We start from the raw sequence: 26,780 nt of genomic DNA, 5'->3' as shown, positions 1-26,780 counted from the left end.
TTGATTTTATCAGTCTTAGTGTAGGTTCAGTCAGACTCCATGCCCAATGGAACACTAGGTATTTTAAGTTGTTTTTCATCAGAAAGGCATTGATCTGCAGGTTCTTGAGACCTCACAGGGAGGATCTCATCCCCAGAAGGAGCCAGTGTTAGCTCTGCTATAACATTGATCCTCAAAGGCTGAAGGCAAGATAGGTCCACGGTCATGCTCAGAGAAATATTTATGGTGGCTACCTTTCCCCCCTCTTCTATCTCCCTTGCCCTCCTCTGATCTTCATTTCTCATGCTTCTTGGTTTAAAAGATCATAGTAAAGTGCCCTCACTCTCAAGCCCCAAGTGCTAAAGTTAAAGCCACATATATCCTGCACTCATATACTCGCGCGCCTTCATAAACCCTCCGTCGTAATCCCAGCCATTGGTTGCCACACCCCAATCCGACGGTTCCCGCCGCTCATAACTTGCCCGTTGGTTTTCCTGTCGTCCAATCATCTGTCGCGGAATCGGACGGCATTCGCTCCTCCCACTATCACAAACTTCTCGCGCGTTAACTCATGATCACGATGGTTTTCCTCCCGTCACATCCGCCACGTGTCGCGCAATGACTATGATCGCTGGCCGTTGCACCTTTACCGCTCACCCACCAAAAGCGGTGCGGGGAATACCGCTCACCGCCAAAACCGCCCTCCCCGCTCGCTATCTCCCGTGCATCTTTTCCACCCGATCACCGTCAGATCTGTCTGCCTGAGATCCGACGGCCCACAACTGTCCACCTCTCGTTTCCGCCCGATTCCTCCCACCAAGAGATCTCTGCCGTCCATGCACTGGATCCAACGGCTCACAATTTTCTTCCACCTCGCCTCCCGGTACTCCTCGCCAAGCGTTGTCCGTCGTTCATCTGTGCGATCTGACGGCTGTTTTTCCTTCTCCATCCTTCCCGACTATCCACGTCCATAACCATTTTGTGCTCCCGAAGGATGAAGGCGGCCAGCTACCTGTACCCGGCACAGTTACTCTTCAACAACTGCATTCAAGAGCATTATGGCCGAAGAACAAGAAGGACATGCCTCGAGCGGTTAAACGTACTTATCAATTATGGAATTTCTTCCATATTACACTCCACTTGCTAAAAAAAGGACCGCAGAACAGCAAAAAAGATCAATTTTGTTCATTAAAGCACGCAGATTGTAGCAGGGACCCATATTAGATAGTTAAAGTGGTTGGTGGTCCATTATGACCCCTCCACGTGTAGAATAGCAGAGCATTTTTGTAAACAAACTCTATATATACCCAGAACACAGATGTGATGAGGGTTGATGGTTGTTGTTTTGATGTAAGGTTCAACTTCTGGAGACTGTAACTACTTTGATACTTGCAGCATCTAGTCTTAATTTTCAGCTAATACAAGCTTCTTTTGCTGTTAATTGCTCACTTTCCATTTCTACTCTGCTCTAGGTTGTGCCTGTTATGCATTTATTCATGTGCTCTTGATATTTAGCATTAGAGGGGCTGTCATCCCACCTCTGTGTTGAAGTCTAGTATGTATCATTGAATGTGTTATGCAGGTTTCTGTTTACTTAGTGCCAAAGAGCTATCATCATGTCTATGCATTAGGAAATAGATTTGCAGACCTCTTTACTGGTTGCAGTCAACCATCACATGGTCTTGTGCATCTGCTGGTGTGGTCAGTATTTTCCATGTTCACCTAATCCTCAAACTGTGAGTAATTGGTGGTATAAATCCTTGTAGTGTGGGGGTGTTCACCCATGTCTGTTGTTAAGCATAGTAGAAGTGGTTATCTGGCTTGAACAAGCATCATGCCTTCCATTCATCCATTTCCAACATTTTGTTGAGTTTGTAATGTTCCCGAGCATCTCTGAGATACAACCTAGGGGAGTTTCTTGGGATGATAACATTTACCATGAAGTATTCGAAGGCCCTTCTCTCCAATATGTCCAAGCCTTTGATGCCACATCATGGTCTTCTCTCCAGAGACCACTAGGTTTTCTGCTCCACTTTCAGGAACAACAGAATTGTTGCACCCATCAACAACCGTGCTACCTTGCAGCTTGTATAGAGTTCCAATCCGAACTCCCCACATCAATACTAGTGCTCCCTGAACCATCTTGTAGGTGTCCTTCTCGAACACTATTTTTACACCTGCATCATCCAACTTGCTTACAAAAATCAGATTTCTAGCCAATGCAGGAATATGCAGAACACCTAGAAGTGTTCTAACCCTTCCACCTTACAACTTCAACTTTACTTTTCCGCGACCAACGATTCTAGCCTTCCTATCATCCCCTAAGAAGACATCACCACCATCGTATTTCTCATACTCGCAAAACCACTCTCTATGGGGAGTGAAGTGAAAGGATGCACTTGAGTCAATCAACCATGCCTCATTATCTACATGTGTACTTGAAGAAGTAAAGTACACATCCCTACCTTCAGCTGAGGTGGTTTTCGCCTCTGCAGAAGGAGCATCATCAAATCTCTTTCCTTTATCAGGAGCTTTAGATTTACAGTCCCTTTTGTAGTGCCCTTCCTTTCCGCATTTCCAGCACACCACCTTTACAGGTTTTCCTGGAGATTTAGATCTCCCACTCGATGATTTATTTTTGTTTCTATTTTGGAACTTTCCTCGTACAGACAAGGCATCACCATTCTGACTCTCCATATTTTTCCGTCTCATCTCCTCCGTCAGCAAGAATGAGACTATTTCATCAAACTGCAAGGCAGTTGCATTGCTACCTATTGCGATAACCAGACTATCCCACGAATCTGGTAGAGAACACAACAAACTGATGCACTTATCTTCATCTGAAATTTTAATATCAACAAATGCTAACTGACTTACCACAGTATTAAATGCGTTCAGATGCTCTGTCACCGAGTCTCCATCTTTCATCCTCAGGTTATACAGCTTTTTCCACAAGAACAATTTATTCACCAAAGACTTAGATTGGTACAAAATCCCTAACTTGTCCCACAAAGCCTTCGTCGTAGCTTCCCTTGATACATTCAGCAATACTGAATCTGAGACACACAATCGTATTATGCTTTTTGCCTTCCAATCCAACTTCTTCCATTCTTCATCAGACACTCTCGTTGGTTTAGTACCTAGATCTACTGTGATCTACTGATCTTTATCCACTAACAGATCCTCCATCTTTAGTTTCCACAACTCAAAACTCTGACCATTAAATTTCTCGATCTCTATCTTTCTACTATTCACCATCTTCTTTCACCACCAAAATCGATCTCGTAGATCTCCCACTGAATAGGGTCTACCACAAGCCCGAGCGAAACCCCTCAGCAACAAAGGCATCCCCTTGAAGCCAAAACAGCTCTGATACCAAATGTAATTTTTAACCCCGTACAGAAATTACCTGCATACGAATTCTAAAACACATAAAATAAACAATGCGAGAACATAACACATAAAACACATATACACAGAGATTTTCCCCTGGATCTCAAAATTGGGACTACCAGCTTGATTTTTCATTATTTTCCTTTCAATGTTACAATACATATTTATACATGCCGAAGCATCCAATACCATAGACTGAAAACCATCGCGTCCAAAACCATGGACCAAAAACCATCGCGTCCAAAAACATGTGTGAAAATCATGCGCAAAACCATAGGTGGGTCCGCCCAACCTAACATAGGTTCCAAAACCAAATTTTCCGAGGCGCTGCCCCGGACCCCATAGAGTGGGGTTACTTACACCCCTCAAACCCCCTATGACCCCCCCGCTACTCAATCGGCACAACGAAAGAGGGGCTCCGCCCCCTCTAACCCCTCGGTTAACTATGTGGGCTAGTCGTGAAAAGAATATAACACAACCCAACAAATAAATTATTAGGAATAAGGTTAGATCTAAGACTTTTGTGATCCATAATGTAGATAGATGTCTTTCAGATTAATCACATTATTAGGATTTGGTCGACGTTTCAAACCAACTAATGTGGTCCATCCTCAGAACAAGGTGAAGAATCAATCAATCTTAAGGAATAAATAGCATGGATGCATCATTGCCCAGAATTAGCTGTTGAAAATTAGTCGTTGGTAAATTAGTTAATAAGGTAAGTAAAATATTATTTAAAATTAGAGGTAAGGAGTTATCTATTAAAATAATATATATTTAGTTAAAAACTAACTGTTAGGAATAAATAAATATAAATATAAAATATTTTATACCAATATTTTAATAATTAATTATTTAATAAGGTAAGTAAAATATTATTTAGAAATACGAGGTAAGGAGTTATCTATTAAAATATTATATATTTATTTAAAAACTAGTTGTTAGGAATGAATATAAAATATTTTAATCCAATATTTTTATAATTAATTAATAAGGTAAGTAAAATATTATTTAAAATCGGAGGTAAGGAGTTATCTATTAAAATATTATATATTTATATAAAAACTAGCTGTTATAAAATATTTTATTCCAATATTTTAATAATTAATTAATAAGGTAAGTAAAATATTATTTAAAGTCCGAGGTAAGGAGTTATCTATTAAATTAATATATATTTCGGAGTAAATAAAATATTTTATTATAATGTTTTAATAACTAATTATGTAGTGAGAGATAATAGATACTACCAATTCTTAAAATATTATTAGGGGCTAACTTATTCCAAATAAATAAAATATACCTATGTTTAATTATATAGAACTAGAGTTATAGGTTGAGAAATGGTTCTAGAAATAATTTATCATAATATATAAAATGAAAAAAGTGGTTACTTGTTATTATTTAAATATAAAGAGGTTATTAGGCATATACATATATCAGTTATATTAACTAACGTAATAATAATAATATTACGAAAAATGAATAGTAAAGAAAGACTCAACTTTTATATATATTCAGAAATATGAAGGTCAAGAGGGGAGCAAAATAACTAATATCTAGAGGGTTACAAAAATATGTATAATATAAAAAGGAGGAAGCAAGAAAAATGATTACTAAATAAAACCAACGGAGTTAAAGAAGAAAATAATAGTAAAAATAAAAAAACCCAAAAATAAGTTAGAAATAAAAAGTAAAAAGGAGATGAAGGGAGGTAGAATCAAGAAGTGAGAGCCGAAATCTAACTTTTACTTAATTTCCAACCATCATCCCTATTAAGATTTGTGACACGCCTCTCAATCTCAATCGCTTCCCTAAGCTTCATATGGTGGAAGTGATCAACCCTAGCAATGACTTTGGATTCTTCAATGCATACATGGTGCTTCATTTTCTTTGCATGCTAGGCTAGGAATGATGAGCAGGATCGATTTCCTTGTTTAATAGACCTACCTATTTCTCCAATATAGGAAATACCACATGAGCAAGGAACAAGGTAGAAAACCTTCGTGTCCTTAGGGTCAATAGGGTCTTTAAGAGGTCCAAGAGAATTTTTAACAGTATTGAGAGGCTTGAACGAAGAAGAGGCATTAATCTTCTTAAGGATATGGGTAATCCTATCCGTGGTTCTATGTCTGCATTGAAGAATCCAAAATCTTTGCTAACGTTAATCACTTCCACCATAGGAAGCTTAGGGAAGTGATTGAGATTGAGAGCCATCCAGAAATCTTAATAGAGATGATGGTTGGAAATTAAGAGCGAGCTGGATTTTGGCTTTCACTTCTTGATTCTACCTCCCTTTCTTCTCCTTTTTACTTTCTATATCTAACTTATTTTTAGGTTATTGAATTTAGGCTTCTGTGATCCATATCAATTAAGAGAAGAATCTTCGACGAAAATCACATAGAGATAATTTTGTCGACGCGTTTCGAACCAACCAGTGTGGTTCATCGTCAGGACAAGTTGAATGAGCAGATCTTGCTATGCATTATAAATAGATCGGGCAGAATATCCAGGTAACAGCTAGAATAATGACAGCTCGATTTGACCTCGGTTATTATTTTTTTTATTAAAATAAACTTAAATTGACAATTTTATAAATATATATTAAAATAAGTGAGCTAATATACTATAATCATAAAATAAAAATAGATAATAGTTAACCATATTTTAAATAAATATAAGTTAATTATATTTTAAATAAAATATCAGATAAAGGGAGATTTAAATCTTAAAATAAATTAATTATAAATCAACGAGGTTATATAAATATTAGTTAGTTGTATAAGTTAAAAATAGAATATTCTATAGATAGTTAATTCTATTTTAAAATATATATAAATAAATAAATAAGTTTCATATTCATAGTCAAAGAGTATCTTGATAAAAATATTTACTTAATAGTTTATTAAGGGCAAAAAGTAGTATATTAGTTTAAAAAAATAATAATAAATAGAATAAAAAATTAAAATAAAATTTTAATTTTAATTTAAGAATCAAAGAGCTTGAAAAAATAAATAAATAAAAATATTAATTATAATCTTGAAAAAAATAAATAAATTAAAAATTAAATAAATAAAAATTTTAATTTTAATTTAAAAATCAAAGAGGTTAAAAAATAAATAAATAAATAAATAAAATGAATAAATAAATAAAAATAATAATAATAAGAATCAAAGAGCTTGGAAAAAAAAGAAAAAAAAACACTCAAGGGAGAAAACGATAAATTAATATTTTTATTTATTTATTCATTTTATTTTTTATTTTTTATTTTTTAACCTCCTTGATTCTTAAATTAAAATTAATATTTTTATTTATTTATTTTTTATTTATTTATTTTTTATTTTTATTTTATTTTTTATTTTTTATTTTTTATTTTTATTTTTATTTATTTATTTATTTATTTATTGTTATTTGTTTATTTATTTGTTTATTTTATTTTTCTCAAGATTATAATTAATATATTTGTCCACATGGGGTAGCTCAAGTGGCAAGGGCCGTGGAAATGAAGTCTCACCGAACCGGAAGTCTTGGGTTCAAATCTTAGGCTACCCTGCCCGGGGTACATAATGGACATGTAAATCGGAAAGTCCCGCCCCAGCCTTACAAAAAAAAAAGATTATAATTAATATATTTATTTATTTATTTTATTTTTTTCAAGCTCTTAGATTCTTAAATTAAAATTAATATTTTATTTTATTTTATTTTATTTTTTTATTCTATTTATTTATTTATTTATTTTTATTTTTTTTAAACTAATATACTAATTTTTACCCTTAATAAACTATTAAGTAAATATTTTTATCAGGATACTCTTTGACTATGAATATGAAACATTTATAATTAATTTATTTTAAGGTTTAAATCTCCCTTTATCTGATATTTTATTTAAAATATAATTAACTTATATTTATTTAAAATATAGTTAACTATTATCTATTTTTAATTACTCGATTATTTTATGATAATAGTATATTAGCTCACTTATTTTAATATATATTTATAAAATTGTCAATTTACGTTTATTTTAATAAGAAAATTAATAACCGAATTAACTAATTTGGAAAAAAAATATATATATATTTTGGTCTAACTAGCAGTTTCCCGGTCAAATCGAGCTGTCATTATTCTAGCCGTTACCTGGATATTCTACCCGATCTATTTATAATGCATAGCAAGATCTGCTCATTCAACTCGTCCTGACGATGAACCACATTGGTTGGTTCGAAAAGCCTCGACAAAATTATCTCTATGTGATTTTCGCCAAAGATTCTTCTCTTATTTTGAGGTTTTTTATTTTTACTATTATTTTATTAAAGAGTTTAGACTTCTGTGATCCATACTTGATTGTGAGAGATTTAACTCTGTTTGTTTCACTTAGTAATCATTTTTCTTGCTTCCTCATTTTTATATTATACATATTTTTGTAACCCTCTAGATATTAGTTATTTTGTTCCCCTCTTAACTTTCATCTTTTTAAATATATATATAAGTTGAGTCTTTCTCTACTATTTATTTTTCGCAATATTATTATTATTAAGTCAGTTAATATGATATATGTATATGCCTAATAACCTCTTTATATTTAAATAATAATAAGTAACCTCTTTTTTCATTTTATATATTATGATAAATTATTTCTAAAACCATTTCTTAACCTATAACTCTAGTTCTATACAATTAAACATAGACATATTTTATTTATTCGGAATAAATTAGTCCCTAATAATATTATAAATCGAATCTCTAGCTACATAATTAGTTATTAAAACATCTTATTTACTCCTAAATATATAATATTTTAATATATAACTCCTTACCTTGGACTTTAAATAATATTTTACTTACTTTATTAATTAATTATTAAAATATTAGAATAAAATATTTTATGACAGCTAATTTTTAAATAAATATATAATATTTTAATAGATAACTGCTTACCTGGGATTTTAAATAATATTTTACTTACCTTATTAATTAATTATTAAAATATTGGATTAAAATATTTTATATTTATTCCTAACAGCTAGTTTTTAAATAAATATATAATATTTTAATAGATAACTCCTTACCTCAATTTCTAAATAATATTTTACTTACCTTATTAAATAATTAATTATTAAAATATTGGTATAAAATATTTTATTTTAATATTTATTTATTCTTAATAGCTAGTTTTTAACTAAATATATATTATTTTAATAGATAACTCCTTAGCTCTAATTTTTAGAAAATATTTTACTTACCTTATTAACTAATTTACTAATGGTTAATTTTCAACCGCTAATTCTGGCCAATGATGCATCCATACTATTTATTCCTTAATATTGATTGATTCTTCACCTTGTCCTGAGGATGGACAAAATCCTAAAAATGTGATTAATCCGAAAGACATCTATCTATATTATGAATAATATTAAGATAATAAAAATAGTTGTTACAAATGAATAAGTCAAATAAAATAGAGGATCAAGTGGAAAATAATTATAGGGGATTATTAAGAATATGTTAGGATTAACTAATTAGATGTTGAAAGCCAAAACAAGATAATGAAAAATTAAAAGGGAATTACAAATAAACAATTTTATTATTAAAAGAAATGGTTAAGCCCCATATTTACCTAAATAATTTATTAATGAAGTAGGGGTAGAGAAGTAAGAAGAAAATGAGGATAATAAATAATTAATTAATTATGTATGTAGGGGTAGAAAATTAAGAGGAAAATGAGGATAATAAAGAGATTAAATTAATAGTAAGAGTCAAGTCAAGAGATTTCATCGAATTGATTAATTAAATTGATGCAAATTAAAAGGAAATTGAAGTTAATACAAATAATAATAATAATAATAATAATAAAGAGAACTGGGGAAATTTAGATAGCATTAAATAACAAGTGAAAAAATATAAATAGTCAAATAACCAAAGCTTAAAAAATTTTGATGGTTGATAAGTAGGGTAAAGGAAATAAATATAAAAATTGAAAATGAAAGGTTAAAGTATTTATTATTGGATTAAAAATGAAAATGGTAAGGAAAAAGAAGGGGCAGCGAGTGATAACTAATGAGTTAAATGGTGAATAACTGGATGCCAATAATGACTTAATTTATAGCCATCTTCTCAATTAAAGTTTCCACGGTGCTTCTCTATTTCAACTTTCAAGAGCCTCTATGATGATTCTCGAGTTGTAAAAAGGAATAGAGGCAAGAATTTTGGTTTGATTAAAACAGACAAGATGCCAGCAATATGTTCTTTAATTCGAGCTTTCAAGGAACGCCCAGTCGGGCCAATGTATGACTTTCCACGTGATCAGGGGATTTGGTAAACCCCTGAATTCAACATGGGGTCAGACTTATCCTTGGCTTACCGAAACAACTTCTTCAAAGTCTTATGAGGTTTGAAAATGGTCTTCTGGTCATCCAAGGATAAGTTTGATTCCATGTTGAATTAGGGGTTTTACCAAATCCTTTATTCATGTGGACAATCATACATTGGCCAGACTAGGCATTCCTTCAAAGCTTGAATTAAATAGCGTATTGCTAACACCAATCATCTTTGACTTTCGAAGTCTGTCATAGCTAAGCACTCTTTTAATTCAAAGCATCTTGTATGTTTTAATCAAACCAAAATTCTTGCCTCTATTCCTTTTTACAACTCGAGAATCATTAGGGAGGCTCTTGAAATAGAGAAGCACCTTAGAAACTTTAATCAAGAAGATGACTATAAATTAAGTTATTTTTGGCGTCTAGTTATCCACAATTTAACTCATTAGTTATCGCTCTCCCCCCCTTCTTTTTCCTTATCTCTTTACCTTTTTCTTCTCTTCTCCTTTCTTTATCTCTCCTTTCCCTCCCTGCTTGATTCCCTTTCCTTCAATTATTTATTTTATTATTTAACCATTTTCATTTTTAATTCAATAATAAATACTTTAACCTTTCATTTTCAATTTTTATATTTATTTCTTTTACTTCGCTTATCAACCATCAAAATTTTTAAGCTTTGGTTATTTGACTATTTATATTTTCTCACTTATTATTTAAGACTATCTAAATTTCTCTTGTCCTCTTTATTATTATTATTTGTATTAACTTCAATTTCCTTTTAATTTGCATCAATTCGTTGAAATCTCTTGACTTGACTCTTACTATTAATTTAATCCTTTTATTATCCTCATTTTCCTCTTAATTCTCTACCCCTTACTTATTTAATTAATTATTTATTATCCTCATTTTCCTCTTAATTCTCTACCCGCTACTTAATTAACTAATTATTTAGGTGAAAATGAGGCTTAACCATTTCTTTTAATAATAAAAATATTTATTTTTAATTTCTCTTTAATTTTTAATTATCTTGTTTTGGCTTCAAACATCTAATTAGTTAATCCTAACATATTCCTAATAATCCCCTATAATTATCTTTCCCTTGTTCTTCTACTTTATTTGACTTATTCATTTGTAACAACTATTTTATTATCTTAATATTATTGCTAATAATTTATTCTTTAACGATTAGTTTTATTATTATTTTACTATTATCATTTAACGGCTAATTCTAAATATTTCTTTTATAAATGAATCTACAGTGCTCGTTTGTGATCACTCAAATTCTCATCCTTGATAATGGGTGGAGAGTCCACCCAAAACAATATATAAAATCATCTACACAGTTTCATCTGAAAAAGTTATCCAAATATAAATAACTGTGAAAACATATAGTGTCTCAAGAATGAAGATTTTTTAGGTACCTTATGCTTTAAGAGTCAATAATATTTTTGGAATTGACTTGATCATCTAAATTTAATGTTATGGATATGTTAGCTACTAGTCAACTTTCATTTTAATTTTTTTTAATAAATCTGTAACCATCCTAAACTAAATGTAGTGTATGCTATATTATCGAAATGTATATGTTAGCTCGGTTAGGTTTATTAGTAATACTTATTTCTAGTTAGTTTTCAACAATTTTCTAAGTTAAATCATGGATTTCGGGTTTTTAATATTAAATATATTTTAATACAAATAGGGTTTTATTTTTATTTTACATAATCAGCTTAGAAGAACTATTTTTACAAGGATAGAGTGTATAATTTTAATTTTATTATCAATAATTATTAGGTGGATGAGAGGGATTTAAGCTTCACAAAATATTATAGAATATTCATAGTGATATACACAAATCAGAGGTTGATATTTATCTCCAAAATAGTTATTCTCTTCTTTTTCCTTTTAATCAAATAGATTAATTTAAAAAAAAACATATGAATAAGTGTCATATGAAGTGACTTATGATTTATTGGCTATGTGGTATCAATAATCCATGGTATTGTAACAAAGTCTATTTATCATGGATTGTGCATTGTTAAGTCTATTCAAACCTAGGAATAGTAAAGTTGATAAGATATGGTTCAAACCTAAGAATAATAATTTGATAGGAACTGGTTCCAAACTAAATAATGGTAACGTGATATCAACTTCTCTTACTCTATAATCATGGGCAGTGTTAAAAAGCTAGAAGAAAAATCTCATACAGAAACTCAATACTTCTCTCTTACACCTAGCCATAAGTTGTATCTCAAGGTCTTTAGAAAAGAAGGAACTTAGATATCAAATTGAAAGCAAATTGCCACATCCATGACGTGGTGCCCCTAAAATGTTTGCAATTTTGAATGCAAAAAATTTGCACTTGTGGGTGCTCAAGTTGGAACCAGGAAAGAATTAAATGTGGCGGTTGATGGGTCATATTGAGATAAAAGTCTAGCCTTATGCTTATCACATTGTAAGAAATTTGCATGCCTCCAAGAAACTATACAATACAATGTATATTTATGTTAAAGATTGAGTAGAATGATTGATCATATAATTAAAGGAGTTGGTATATAACAGGCACAGAGGGAGGAATTCATATTCTATTTCAATGAATAAAGGGAATTTTTTGAAAAACTTAAAATCTCTTGTTGGGCATTCAGTAGTTGGAAATCCCTTGGTGGTGTCCAAATAACTGACTTCCACCAGAAAATTAACATGAGAAATTGAAAAGCAATAAAGTTAGCGAAAGAAAGCAACATCCTTGTAAACACTTTCCTGGCTATTTACAATTGGCTATAGACAAGGAAAATGAAGTAGAATACATTAGAATGGTCCTTGTTGCATCATGTTGTCCCGAATCAGGAAATTCTCATATGCTTGCTCTAGAATGGCCCTTGTTGCATCATGTGGTCCCAAATGAGGAAATTTGCATATGATTTCTCTATATTTGGGGTGTGTAGAAACGAACCATGAGAATATGCACTTTAGCATTAAATCTCTCTTGAGCAACTCAGATCCAATTTCAAAAGATAAGATGAATTGAAGCATACCTAGAACCAAAGCACTATGTGTGAATTTCTCGCATCACGATGTGCACCCTCCTAAATCACAAAGAATCCACAAGAATGCGAGTGTTTAAAAGCATGAATGATGTTGGAGCCTTGTATCTCACCAGATCAATTTCAAAAGAACAAATGATAAATATAGAGGAATAAACAACATAGTAAATCTCAAGAACAATACTAGTGGGAGAAATCCTTCACTGAAGGGTGGAAATGTGAAGTTGGGTTACACTTTTGTGAGAATTGGTTGCAGAAAATTCATAGAATTTTTCTGGCCGAACTATTATATTTTTCGACTGAAGTACTTTTTTCAGTCAAAAAATTAAACATAATGTTCAGCCAAAAATTTGAATGTTAAAATTAACGGCAGCCTGCATCAGATTGTTGCCCGGTTGGGGGAAAATCCGGTGAGTTAGTTTTTCAGCTGAAATATATTTTCGGCCAATTTATTTTTTCGGCGGAACAAGTGTTTTCGCCGAACATTTAGTGCAACCCAAAAATTGTTTATATATATCTAGTTCATGATCCCATTCCAAAGTTTCGCTATGTTTTTCTTCGTTGAACATTATTTGTGCAGTCTTGAACGTTGTTTGTGTGTGATGTGAACAACTTAGGTCAGGTTGATGTTTAGCAGGTTACATTGATGTTTAGTAGGTCACGATGATGTATAGTTTTCTTTGCAAATTGGTTAATTTTTTTTTGGTTTTGCAGGTCTGCTTGACGCTGGAGGAGTTCAACTCTAGACAAGTTCAATGCTAAAGAGTTCAACTCTGGATGAGTTCGACACCGAGGAGTTCGACACTGGTTGGAGGTACGAATTATGACTTCTTTCCCCATCTAATCAACCCACCATGATTTCCAAAATAAGTCTCTCTCAAAAATGGTCCTCTTCTATAAAAAAAATTGTTCATATTAATGTAGCAGAAATTTTTCATATTAATGCAACAGAAATTGTTCATATTAATGTCACAGAGAAACTATTCATATTAATATATATTGTTTATATTTTAATGTTTTCATATATATATATATATATATATATAAACTTATGTTGCATTAATATGAACAACAAGAACCATAACAAAGTGGTAAACAAAACCCTGCAAAAAACTCTAAATGTATTAAGGTTCTGTAGAAAGGGGATGGACTGTAGCACTTAGACATTACATTGTTTTGGAGTTAATGATGGTAAATAGGCACTTATCATAATGACATATATTTTACATACTCATGATTGTACCCAAGTAGCAATTTTTTCATATAAATTGAATAGGTATATAATGTACAAAATCCTAGCAGACGAAAAGGAGGGAGTTTGACTGGAAGAGATTGTCACTAAGCTTAGCCTTTACACTATATTGTTTGGTCACAGGTAAGCTTATACGGTTGTTGGCTATACCAGAGCTGGACCTTATGAGAGTATGGGCACATGCTACCTATTATAGCAAGTCATAGGTTGTAGCCTACCAACCAGTAGTGAAGCTTTTGAATCACCAATTCTCTAACTAGAGCTATTATATATAGTTTTAAGATTATCATGGGTTCTACAGCAAGGGCCTGTTCGTTTTTATAAAGAGATGATTTTTTGTGCTTCTATCACTGATATTGGCAAGCTCAAGTAGTCCTCGGAGAAATACTTTCACCTTCCTCCCTTGCCTATTGTTATTTAACTGGGCCTTTATTATAATAGTTGGGCATATACGTTATAAATGGGATTAGAGCAAGAGATTCCATTCGAGATATTAACAACGAGAGATTTTAATTTGAGAAACCAACATGTAGGAAGCATTACACAAAGGACCTCAATTTTAAAAAATTAGAGATATAAATTTCACCTAAATTTAGAACATGAAGACCACCAATATTAATAGGGTTGGAGAAAAGACACTACACTACAACAAAACAAGCAATTTGCGTCGGATTTAGCGCTAGATTTTAGTGCATTTTTTTTACAATTGGGATGACCAACCTGACGCTAAATATGACTCTATTGTACAGTTTTTAAAGCGTCATTTTTTACACCTTATTTTGCATCATTTTTCACGCTAGATTTTGCATCCTTTTTTACACCAAATTATGCATCATTTTCTGCGTCAAATTTTGTACCAAGATTTGCATCTGATTTTATAACAGGGTTTGCTTCTAGTTTTGTGTCATTTTTTGCATCTATTTTTCATAGTTTTCTTCTTCCCATTTTGCATTATTCTTTGCTTCCATTTTTGCGCCATCATTTGCATCAAGTTTACACCATATTTTGCATCCAATTTAGCATTTTTTCATCCATTTTGTGTCGATTTTTTCATCTAGTCTTACATCAGGTTTTGCTTCTAGTCTTACGCTAGTTTTTTGCTTCTAATTTTGTACCTATTTTGCATCCAGTGTTGCACTAGCTTTGGTGCCTCTCTTTGCACTAAATGTTGAAGTTGATTTAGTACCAAATTTTGCATCCATTTTTATGCCCATTTTTGCATCTTTTTTGGAACCATTTTTTATGTCCACTTTGACATTTGATTTGCCTCCATTTTTCACATCCCATTTTGCACCATATTTTGCATCATTTGTTGCATCCAATTTTGTTTCGTTTTTAACACCATTTCTTGCATCCAATTTTACATCCTTTTGAGCATCCAAATTTGCATATTATGTTAAGCCATGTGTTGTTTCCACCTTTGCATCCCATTTTGTGTCTAATATTACATTCAATTTTGAGCCATTTTTTATATCCAATTTTGCATTTGTTTTTGCACCAAGTTTTGCATCACTTTTTGCATCCAACGTTGCATCCAATTTTAAGCTATTTTTATGCCCATTTTTGCACCTTTTTTGTGTCTACTTATGTGTCCATTGTTGCACCATTATGTACGTCCACTTTTTCATGCAATCTTGCATCCTTTTTGGTTTCTAATTTTACATCATTTTTTCAATCCAAATTTGCATCATTTTTCTACCTCATTTTGTGTCCACATTTGCATCTCATTTTGTGTCTAAGTTTGAGTCTAAATTTGCATCTAATTATGCATCATTTTTGGCATCCAATATATAGGGACATATAGTGATCATCACCATTCCCTATGAATATTAGGGCACAATGGAATCGAACCACCAACCACCTGCTTGTAAAGAAGGTGCTCTTCCATTGAGCTAGCACCCTTCAAATAATTAGACCTTGAAACTTTATAAATTCTAAATTCTAAAACTTTGATTAAATTATAAAACTTTGTAAAGTCTTGTAGGTTTCATTGGCTCAGCTAGCACAAAAAATTGTCCAATAGATGCAGAACATAACTGTTTTAGAACAAGGAAGCAACTTTCACATGGTTAATACACTCAACCACCTAAAAAAAAGCATCAAAGCTGATTTATTAAACTTGAGACTAACCAAAGTACAAACCCAAAGTCCCCATGTTCTATGGCTCCTTTAATACAAGTTTGTAGATGAAAGAAATCCTTGAAGAACTTAAAAATTATATACAACTATATTAAAAATTGATGAAAAACAAGCATTATAACCGCTATGATGATTAAAGATCAAAATCATGTAGAGTAGGCAATTCAAAAAAGAGACTGAACATGATGGAGCCAACATGAAATCCAATGCACAGTTCTCACATGGGCCCCATGAATATACATACCTCTGGAATGTAACTCTTTTGAATCCCCCAAAAATTAATATACAACTCCAATGATATATAAAGGAATAATGGTGAGTGGGAGGTCTTCCTTGGCTTAACATGCTCTTCATGACCTGTTGATACATTCATTGTCAATCATTTCGAACTGGGAACAAATATTTAAAATACCAATTGTCTTCAAAGTCTTACAGGTTTCTTCGATCCCCGCACATCAAAGCTTATCTTGTAAAGAAAAATGGCATCAAAAAATATATGAGACATACACATATGATAGTTGGCCATAAGACAATTCCCATCTTAGTTATGCCAATGTAGTATTTAGAGATCATTGATTTAAGTGGACCTAAGTTTGGACAACATGCTTTCCAAATTCATTTTTTTAAGAATCCCTAAGTTCAGTATATGCTTTCCAAATTCATTTTCCCAGTGTGAGGGACATGTTCCCCCAAAAGGGGGACATCTAAGTGCCCCCCCCCCCCCCCCCCCCCCCCCTTTCTCAAAGAATGGGAACACTTGAGCACTCATCCCAAGAATTTTTTGTCTAACAACCCATGAAGATAGAAAAAAAACAAGTGATAGATCTTTGAGGAGTCTAGGACCTTGGTAATTAATGGTAATATTAAATTCATAAAGTAAAAGTAGCATTCCCTTTAAGATCAAGAGAATGTCAATTTTACTTAAATTTTTAGCATTACCATTAATTGTTTCAGGATATTTGAGAGTGGTTCCAATCTCTTCAGACTTTATATGGAGAAAGTAGAATTTCATATCCCATTTAGAATTCAACAGAGTTAACAATTTTCAAGATTTCATGATTGGTAGAATTATAACATTTCCATTGGATTGCACAATGATGAATTTGCATGGTGCTTTATCATTATTATTTTAATATTTTATAATTTTAGAGACGAGGACAAAGGAACTAAACAAAAGCTTATAACCCCACTTTTCCTTAACATTGCAGGCACTAAAGATCTAGCCATCTTAGCCCAATGGTCAACCTCAATGTTTAGTTCTCTACTAATGTCTGAATGGATGGAAAAAATAACATGAAACCAGCCTTTTTAACAAAAAAATAACCTCAAAAAATAAGACTTACACAAGCACTTGCAAGTTGTGTGAATCAGCTTAAATTCGAAAGAAAAAATAATAGAGTCAATCCTCCATTGTGTAGAATTTCTCATTGTAGATCAACTAATAATGAAATATACTAAAGCAAAATACTTGATCTACTTCTACAAACAAACTTGTGGAAGCTTATTCGATTTTGAGCAAGATCAATTAGAACACATATAATATAGAATGAGAAATCAATCACACATGAACACAGAAGAATACTTTGGGGAAAGCCTCAGCTAAAAACCCCGCTATCTGTATTATCATACAAGTGGAAATATCTCTGGATTACACAAAGCTTTAGCTCACAAGCTATCCAGCACTCAGTACAATCCCTCAATGCTGCTCATAAACTAAATAGACACAACATATGCCTCCCTTCAGTCCTCCAAGCCTCCTATTTCCTTACGCAGTTTCTCCTAGGTCCTCAAGCTGCCACCTATGTGTAATTACCTCACGCACTTCTCACCAAACTCAGAAATAACTGCGCAATCCTCAAGGAATGAATTCCTTCTGTATGCAAGAGATATCCTCAAGGGAATATTCATTCAACTGATAGTACATTGTCCCATCCTCTTATCTCAACTGGGTCTCTGACTGAACTGACATGCATGAGTTATTTATGAGAGAATATTCAGTTATCTGAAGTACACTCGTTACATGCATGCATGCATTAACTAACTGAACTCACAATCAGTTATGCAGACTATTGGAACTAATCTAACTGGACTTAACTCAATTAACTGAGCTAACTAATTACAACTCAAAGTACAACTCATCCTGATCTCCTTAATTAAGGGATAACTTCCTCAATCAAAGGGATAATTGTTGCATGTCTTCACATAGACTTCATGTTTGATTTTCTCCAACTAATTAACTCAAGATGAATTAATTAATTATTTTTCAAATAGCTGCTAAGATCAAATTCGAATTTTAGTTCAGGGACTAACTAAAATTGGAATGTATCCCGAAATGCTATTTATAACAATGCTATTTTTAGCACTTCTATATTTAGCATTTCTTGTTGCTATTTTCAACACATTGCCTTTTATTCAGACAAGTCTAAGTTTTGTGCTGCAAGACAAACTTTAAGCATTAAAATATAATCTCAATAATTCCTTCTTCAAATTAGCTCGGTTTGCTCAATTCCTTGAGTTCTGCAGCAAGGGGTGTAACTAGTGGTTGGCCTTTGAAATAATAATGTGTGAATTTTAAATCACATTATAATAGCCTTCCTCCTGGAAGGCACAAAAAAGAAAAGAAAACAAAGAAAAAAATGCTATTGAATAGTGATTTGTTTAATTTTCATAACCTCTTAGATCAGTATAGTGTCATTGGAAAAGTAGCAAAATAAAATAGAAATGACCACAACATGAAAATTAGACCATAAAAATGATTCAGGATTCCCAACAGAAGTCAGTAGTTTGCTTGTGTCAAAATACATGAAATGCAAACCTTATTCAATCCATGGTTTTTTCCCAACATGCAGAAACATAAATAATTCAGGAGTACCCCAACATTAATTCAATAACAAGAATGGTGTATTCACTTGTAGCAGGAAAGAGAAAGAACTTACAGGCCAACGAACACCTTGAAACCATCATAGATACCCCATAATGGTGTATTCACTTGTAGAAGGAAAGAGAACTTACAGGCCAACAAACACCTTGAAAGCATCATAGATACCCCATTGTGCTCTAGTAAGTGTTCCAATCATAACAATACGTAAAGGAAGACCACAAGTAAAGATACCAACAACACCCACCTTCTTCAAATCCTGATAACCACAAGCAAACATCAATTGGTTATCACACAATAACTAAGCATCCATAATAGTGTTAGTACCAAAAACCACCAAATATACGTACCAGGACTACCCACAAATGTAAACTAACAGCTTAATAAAATTCAAATATGGGTTCATATCTTACATCACCAACGATAGCACCCTTAACATTGTTTAGGAAAGAAGCCAAGTTATTTACAGGGTGTAAAACAATTGCACAGAAGACACCAGCAACATATCCTTTTTCAAAACTCACTCCGAGTTGTAGAGTTTGCTACATTGGTCCTTAGGGATGGGAACTACATGCTTGTAGATCAACTCTACTATGGTTTCAAAAGATGGAAACTTCATCATGGTGTCTGCAAAAACACACATAACATCACTATTAGAGTCATGAAAATACAGTTGCTACACTTTAGAGAGTCAAAATGTAGTTGATGAATATTATAGAACATTAAAAAGCACAAATGTCCTTATAAAACATTCAACTGAGCCAGATTTAAGTGTTTCCATCACCTCATATGTATTCTTAGTTAAACAAATTGGACATAGAATAGAGCAAAAAAATAATTTAATTTAATAAAATGGTGCTAGAACAGTCCCATGAAATATCCTTTAAACATGATGTCACAAGGAGGGTTCATTAGACTTGTTAGTTGAGAAATGAAAGGATTTAATCAAGAATGCTCCAAAGAGGAAGAAGAGGCAAACCACTGGTGAAAATATTGTTGAGTATATATCTACCTTGAGCAAAGGAAATCCCAAAGACTAGATTTAAAACACATGTCATGGAGATGAGATAACATATATGAGCCAACATACATTAATAGTAAGTTATTTTGAGTACAGCTAAAAGGAATGCTAATCAGTTGGATCATTAGAAATGGATAACCAAAGAGAAGATATAGACACTAGTCATGTACAAAAGAATGATTAATAGTAGAATTTAGTACCACGGAGGATAAAGAAGGTATCTTTTGAAGAGATCTATGTTTCTTTGACAGGGCAGGCTTATCCATGAAATATTAGAAAGTGGAATTTGATCCAACAAAAGAATTACCATCGTCAACTCCAATATGTTTTAGTTTATGCACACTCCAACTAGAGTATTGGTAAGTGTTTGAATAAATATAAAACATAATAGAAGAATATATTAGATCTATGGACATAATAAGGGAGAAGTATAACGGTGTATATGAAGTGCTTTGCCTTAATGTCACCCATACAAATTGTGACAGAGAATAATTTTCCGATTTGTGGATCAAGAACAGGAGCAGAGAGTAGACAATGAAGGCCCTCCTCTTTAAATGTAGATTTTGTCATCTGATGAAGCATGAACGAAAGTATCAAAAATTTAAACAAAGAAAATTCCAATCATGTATGCTAAGCAACAAGCAATATAAGAATGAAAATGGAAACACCAGGGAAAAATGAAGAAAGACAAATAAAAAGTATGAGTTTAAATATTGTGGGCGAAGTAACGAATATTGATTCCAATCAAGAAGAACAACATGTCAAGCAAAAGGAAATTCAATCTGAGATAAAAACTAAGCAAGGTCAAATGGAGAAAGAGGAAAGTTGATCTGAATTGGATCTTTGCAAAAATCTCTTTGTAAATTTGGTAACAAGCATTTAATGGTTTAATTGTGGCAAAGTTGAGGAAATGTCCATAATTCACTTGGAAGTTGAAATGGGCCATTGTAATGGTTGGCCTTCAAAGGAAACCCAATAAAAATGAAGGTTGTGGAGAAGAAGCACATTCAATAGAGAGAAGAGATGACAAGGAAATGGAGAATAACAAAGATGAGAGCTCAAAGAAGCAGTCTGCTTGATGATCAGATGAGAAGAGGACAAATTATGTCCTGTGGTGAGTGAAGATTGTTGTTGAGCCATATCCATCTGCAAATTTCCTATCAGTGAATAAAAATACACTAAATCTATGTATAGTTCACGCTTTTGTAATTAATTTCCTACTTAATAAAATCTTCAATCAACCTCGTTTTCTTCCCAGTTGGGTTTCCAGGAACATCTCTCCATATCTATGTGTTTTAATGTTATGTACTCTATGTGAGATTATTATTTTCATTTATGGTGTATTGTTATTGTTAGTTGCACACATGGTTATGATAAAAAAGTTTCATCCTATCATATAATTCCCACAAGTATTTAATGAATTTCAACAACTCACTATTTTCCTCCATCCATTATACTCAGAGATTGAAGATCAATGGAAATTATCTCAGAGTCATTGCACTTACATATGAGGTTTCCAAATTGGTTTACATGAGTCTAGTGGTCCGTTGAGCATATTTAGCATCATTGGGTGTTTTTCTTTCTACTTAGGTTGTTCCCCTCTCCTCTTAGCAATTTTTTTTTTGGGGGAAATTCAAGGTTAGAGTTGGTCATCCATGAGCCTATAGACATCCCCCAAACCAAATGTAATTTATGAAGTTGCACCAGAATTGTACACAGTCATATGATAGCCACACATCATGTACACATCTTCAAAAACGTGTTGTAAGCATCCCCTACAACAACCCAATCATCCCTTTGTTGTTTGTTGGTACATTTCTTGTATAATCAGTGCACCAATTCCTTAAACCTTTATGTTTCACTGCAAAATAAATTATAAATACATTCTATACAATGATGAGGTAGACTTTCAATTTTTCTCAAGCCCAGCCAATTAATGACTTTGAACTGTGAATGCACATATGTGTATCGTTGAATACCATAGAGTTCTACTTCATTTTGCCACTGAAAGAGTTGTAGAATGTTGCGTGAAATTTGGATTCCAAGCAGTTGAGAAATGAAGCGTATCACAAACAGAGTAGACTTGATTTCCATAGGTTGGAATTAAACTGACCCATAATTTCTTTGTCAAATTTTCAAACTAAGCATTGTAATTAGTTAACAACAATTGAACATGTTCTCACCCTACTATTAATTACAAAGACCTAATTTTAATTTCATTATGAATAGTATCACTACTAGTAAAATGGATAGGCCATAGGCCTACTATTTACAGATCAAATGTGTAAAGAAGGTCCAAACACTAGGAGTTAAAGGATCTAATGGCACTATTACCCTTCCAAGCAGTTGACTTCCATTCTGGTATGAAGTATCTTGGGCTCATTCCCAAACCTAATGCATATGGCTTCCTTGATTGAGTATGGATTTATGAAAAAGTTGAAAAGAAGATCACATGATGGTGTTCAAGGTGGCCATCAAAAGGAAGTAGGCATACCCTTATCCAATCTATCTTTGAAGTTGCACTAGTGTGTTGGTACTCTTTATCATATGTCCCTGTAGGAATCTGAGACAAGAGAAGAAAATGTTTCAATTATCTATGATAGGGTAACAGAGAAAAATATGTCATCCCCTTTGTCAAATGGTAGAGGCTTGCTAGACCTAAGCAGTTAGGTGGATGGGGACTGAAGCATATTAATCAATTTGGTAGAGCTCTCACAGAAAAGAGTCTCTGGAGAATGCTTACAGTTGTTGGGCTCTGGCAGCAAGTTATGCAATCTAAATATATATATATAGCGCCCCCCCCCCCCCCCCCCCCCCAACAATGGACGAATGGATAAGATTGCCCCATAACCCATAGTAAATTATTCTTCCTATGGAAGGAACTGGTGTTGGATTTCCTTCATGTGGGAAACTGATTTTGATGGAAAGTAGTAAAAGGGAGTGTTATGTTGGGTATGGACACCTGGGCTATTGTGAAAGACAAAACAAACTCTCCAAGGAGCTATTATTATAGTTAAGACAATAGGACATCTTCTCTCTTGCAGATGCAACAACCCCTGGACACACTTCTTTGGCAACAAGGATGGGATTTTTCTTCATTTGGATCCACATCTAGCTTAGAAATGGGACTTTTTTACTCTAAAATTTCAAATAAATTTTATTAGATTGTCTAAGGACAAAGACTTTGTGGTTTAGTCAAAGAATCCAATTGGAAATATATACACAACAAAATCAGATTATATCACAAGTTTTCTTTAGGAGTGACCTTAGGTTCACTAGTGGTGGAAACCAATCTGGAAGATTAATGCCCCCTCCTAAGTCAAAAATCTTATTTTGGCTTCCCTTGTCAAACAAGGCCCTCACATGGGATGTTCTCCAAAGAAGGCCCTAGCAAAGACCTAGATTTGGTCCCCTTTGCAAATGCAATGAAAAACAATATGGCATATCCTTTTGGATTCTACTTTCATAAAATAAGCCTGGAAGGATCTCCCTATCTCTCATAGATAGAAAAGGTAAACAGGAAGGATCCTCACTAGTTGACAGTTTCAATTGTTGAATGGAGGACCAATTTATGTGAGGTCATGGATCAAGGGGTATTTGGATCACTAGAAATAATATTATCTTTGAGGGTGAGCCTTATTCTCCCACTTAAGTCTTTCATAAAATCCATCAAGACAGCCTGGGTCTCTAATGATTAACAGAGAGACCCTTTGGGGCTTTTCAATAACGCTAGTAAGGATATTTCAATGGACTGTGGAGCTGTGGGTGCGATGTATTTTTCTGATGCTCATTTTGTTACTTTCAAGATGGGTCTTGGGAGAAATTCTAACAACTGGTCAGAGATCAGAGCTTTGGCAGCCCTTCTTAAAATTGTTTTGCACAACATCTATCTTTTTCTTGCTCTTGAGCAGGTGACTCTTCAAAAGATAAATTTCTCAAACATCACCTTCAGGCATATTTACAGGGACCATAGCATGGATGCAAACATCCTATCAAAACAGGGAATTCATGTCGTTGAAAGTCTTAGATCTACATAATCACACAGATGAAGAAGCCTTCCCTCATAATCCCAAACTCTTCATATATTACGATCTCTCTATGTTTACAATTCCAACAGATTCTCTTCTGATGACAATCTCTATGGATTTTTCCTTACATCGATTGATTTCCTAGATAGTGTTTCTTATATAGGCTCTTTTGCTTTCAGTTGTTCAGGGGTCTTTTTTGTCAGTAAATACATTTTGTACAAGGATATTTATGGAAGGTATGGTCTTGGTACTCATGTGCATGATAACACATACAAAATGTAACCTTTTTCACCTCACTATAAAGTCACAATTTTTTCTTTGGTAAAAAAGATCACATATTTTGGTAATATTTAATTGGCTTGTACTGAGATTGGGCCCCTTCCTCACCTCCAAACATACAAGAAATCCATATTATCATCTTCAGTAAACCATTATATTGCAGCTTTCAAATCATATCTTCTTGGATAATTTTCTGACTAGATCTCTCAAGAATTTGTATGTTCACAAAATCTGCAGTTGGTTTTTTTGTCATATTGGGGATTGAATCTCAAGGCCCATTATGTGGACGACCTTCATAACAGACATTTGAATTGGTTCAATTGGGTTTCTTTGCAAAGGACATTGCACAGTTAAATTTCCCTTTCACGGGATGTTCCAGCGATAATAATTTGGACAATGATTGGTGGTGTCTCTAGTAAGACAGTCACATTGGTGATAATTGTTGAACCATAAGGTAATTCATCCATGTTGCGTTAAATAATCTGGACATTTGAGATTGCAAAGTAAATGAATTTGTAGTTATTTGGAGTTTAAATCTCAGAAACCTGCCAATCTAAGCTGGAATGCTCCAAATCCCAATACCCAAATATGAGATGTCATCTCTTCCATATTTATCTTTTTCTTTCATTTGTAGTAGCGTTGTAATGAGAAGAAACCTCGCCCCCCTCCCACCTCTCTCTCTCTCACAGACTTAAAGGTGAATCTATATGTCACTTCAATGCACAAAATAATCTCTTTTCTCCTGCTATTGCTACTCCATTAAACTGTACTACTGCATATTTTTTCCACAGTGTGAGGCCTTCCATATCTGCTAGTGATTACTCTGATCATACAAACTCCTCTTTAGATAATAATTCATGATGTCAACACCTATTATTTATAGTAGAAAACTTACATCCTAATCTCAAAATCATTATTTTTATATTATCAGAAGTGGATGGATAAAGAAGTTAAGTGAAAAGATAAGAACTCTTCATCAATATTGAATAATAGCATAGCAAGAATTAATCAATTCCCGCACCTCAGCAAGATGAAATGAATTTGTTGCAAGATACATGAGGGTACAATGAATCTTGTATATAAAGATATTTAAGTATTTCAAAATCAAAAGCCACACTTAAGGGGCTACCTACATCAGTAGCTCCATTTGCAGATGAAATATGGTCCCCAGAACTTCCTCCAATATAAATTCCCTGCAGGTAAAAATACCCAGCTTCAACACAAATACCCTCCTAACAACCATTGAAAAGCATACCATGGGCACCTTGTCAACATCACCTGTTTCCTAGCTCACTCCAGCTCTTGTTCTAGCTGGTTCTACTTCACACAACTTGTTTCAAGTTGTTGAAGTTGAAACAAGTAAGCTTTGTGGTAGGCACACAAAATATATCAGATAATGGTAGCTCAAGGGACTGTACATGCATTGGGAAAGAATAAAGGAATGTTGACAAAATTTGACATGGTTCTCTCTACAAAGTGCTTATGCTTTTGTCTTTTCTTAAGGTTGACTAAGTGGGTCAGAAGTTGTTTTCGCTTAAAATCATTTGCAGTGCTAATTAATGGGTATCCTGGAAACCTATTCCAAATTGAGGCAAGGGGCATACCTATAAAGCAGATACCAACAGAAAAACATTAGCACTTAACATATGTATTATATTGTCATGCATGAATAAACGAAAGTCTCGCTACAATGATGTCAGTGGAGTCCAATTTTAAACTGACATCTATGATGATACAATGCTACACCAAAAAAAATCGTTAGAGTGCACAAGCTTAACACTAATGTATCCAGATAAAATAGGTTTGGAGTAGTGGTTCGGTGGACATTTGATAACAAATAATAAAAGGTGTAGTTCTTACAAAATTATGTAATTCGCTAAAATAGATTAAAACACATGTTAAAATGAAAAAAAAAAAAAAAAAATCTCTAAAGGAGCATAGATTATCATAACACTATCTACAGAAAACATGAATATATGCACTTATCCCTTGTAATATTAATAAATTTATAAACATAGAAAAAGAGCTTCAACCCCTAAGGAGCATAGGTTATTATAATACTCTATAGAAAGCATCAATATAAATAATGATGATAGGAACTGTGAGAATTGATACTTACAAGGAATTTGGCATCCCCAGAGTGGACCAATTCATTTTTACAGACTGCAATAATTGACGAAACACAATAAATTTTCATGAGTACTACATGAAATTTTATTCAAAATTGACAGAAAATGTGTAAGAAAGGGAGAAAAATTCACACAAGAACTCTGTTTGATCTAACAAACTTTGGAATGCCATCAGATAATCCTCTAGATAATATATAACTAAAACAGATATTGAGTCTGCCTAGTCAGGCGGTTGAGATGGGGCATCACCATGCAAAAGAATAGAGTTCAAACCTCAACAGGATTAGAACCCTATTCGAGATGGGTTTCCCAAAGCTTTTATGAATT

The 26,780-nt window shown here is 33.1% G+C and overlaps 1 pseudogene; it reads right to left on the bottom strand.

Annotated features, from left to right (window-relative positions):
* Positions 1-19,126: 19,126 nt before the first annotated feature.
* Positions 19,127-26,465, bottom strand: LOC149167022 (mitochondrial phosphate carrier protein 3, mitochondrial pseudogene; annotated as a pseudogene).
* Between the last annotated feature and the right edge of the window lie 315 nt (positions 26,466-26,780).

The sequence above is a fragment of the Pinus tabuliformis genome, chromosome 5_1, assembly GCF_031772625.1.
Source record: "Pinus tabuliformis cultivar Carrire ecotype Pingquan chromosome 5_1, CPIR1, whole genome shotgun sequence".
In the NCBI taxonomy this organism is placed as follows: Eukaryota; Viridiplantae; Streptophyta; class Pinopsida; order Pinales; family Pinaceae; genus Pinus; species Pinus tabuliformis.
This window is presented reverse-complemented; position numbering and strand designations above follow the sequence as displayed.